Consider the following 1752-nt stretch of genomic DNA (forward strand, 5'->3'; position numbering starts at 1 on the left):
CAGGACCTGGATGCTGATTCTACCTCAATGCACAGAGAATATTTTGTCATTCAATTCAAGTCATTCATTCATTTGTTAATCAAGTACCACCTCTGGAATTCCTGGGAGCAAACAGACAGACCTCAGTTCAAATCCTGGCTGCTATAGCCTGATCAACTCAGTGTGTCTCACTGGATCTCAGTTTCTTGAGCTTTTAAAGGGAAATAATAATTACCCCTCACCCCTTGCAACCCTGGGAGGATGGGAGGAGCAGAGAAAATTCCTGTAAAGCACTGAGCACAGTCTGAGCAGGGGCTCCTCAGTGAGGGTCACACCCATTCTACATCCCCCGGCTTCAGGGTACACAGATTTGTTTCAGCTGGAAAGAAATAGCTGGAGAGAGAGAAAGAAGTCAATGTTGAAGGGGTCAGCTGTGTGACAAAGAGACCTCTTCATGATGTCTCCACCTCCCAGGCCCTGCAGCTTCTCCACTGCCCACCCCTGCCAGCGGATTCCCTTAGTCCCATTGTTTTGCTTCTGTATCTGATTTTGTGACAGTTTTAAAGATGCCAACATGCCACTGAATTCACAATGGAGCCAGCCCCAGCCTCAGCTGCTGTCCTCTCGCCATCATCGCCAACATATGTTTAACCCGCTGTTCCTCTCCTTTTGTAAATAAATACCCTGTCTTCTTTCAGATCTCAAATTAATATGATCCTTCCCCTCTCATTTCAAATCCTGCCTTTGAGCCACATGCCCATAGATGGCCAGATTTCAGATCACAAACACACACATAATAGGACTCACATTCACAGAGACATAGAACCTGTTCTCTCAGGTTCCAGTCTCCTAGACCTGTGACATCCTGAGTTGTAGACTGACTCATGGACATACTCACAGAGCAGTCAAGTCTCCACAGAGCCCTGTCAAAATCTTATGAGGGAAGGCAAACCAAGACCCAGGAACCCAGGTCTGTAGACACACAGGGACAGGGTCCCCTAAGGCCAGGTACTCAGACAGACAAGCACACAGAACCTGACACAGAAACAAAGGTGTGTAATTTTGTGGTCACAGGGACCCACAGAACAGCCACACACTCACAAACATTGCTATGGGCTGAGTTATGACTCTCCCAAAATTTGTATGTTGAAATCCTAATCCCCATGACCTCAGAATGTGACTGTATTTGGAGGTAGGGACTTAAAGAGGTATTGAAGTTAAAGTAAGGTCACTGGAGTGGACCCTAATCAACTATGATTGGTGTCCCTATACAAAGAGGAAGCAAGGACACACATACACAGGGGGAAGACCTGAAGACACAGGAAGATGATGGTCATCTTCAAGTCAAGGAGAGAGGCATCTGGAGAAGCCAATTCTGCACATCGATCTTGAATTTTTAGCCTCCAGACTGTGAAGAAATAAATATATTGTTTAAGCCACCCAGTCTGTGGTGCTTCATTATGGCAGTCACAGCAAACAAATGCAGACACAGAGACCAAGAGACACGCAACGACCTCAACATAACCCCAGACCCTTTGCCACCTTCACAGCCTCACCCAGAACCCTAGAATCTGCATGTTCCCATCACCACAGACCTGAAGTCCAAGACCTATTGGTAAGCTCCATTCTCCTCACCACCTTCCTTAGCACCAGGACTGAGTTTGGCCCAATCTTTTAGGCTCACCAAGATGAAAGAGTACAGGACTCCTGGGGGGCTTCATCCGTTGGACACTGGAATGATGGGAAATGCTGCAGTAATAATAGCTCACACAG

Source organism: Carlito syrichta, unplaced genomic scaffold (genome assembly GCF_000164805.1).
Source record: "Carlito syrichta isolate Samal-C Ts95f unplaced genomic scaffold, Tarsius_syrichta-2.0.1 Scaffold304325, whole genome shotgun sequence".
In the NCBI taxonomy this organism is placed as follows: domain Eukaryota; kingdom Metazoa; phylum Chordata; class Mammalia; order Primates; family Tarsiidae; genus Carlito; species Carlito syrichta.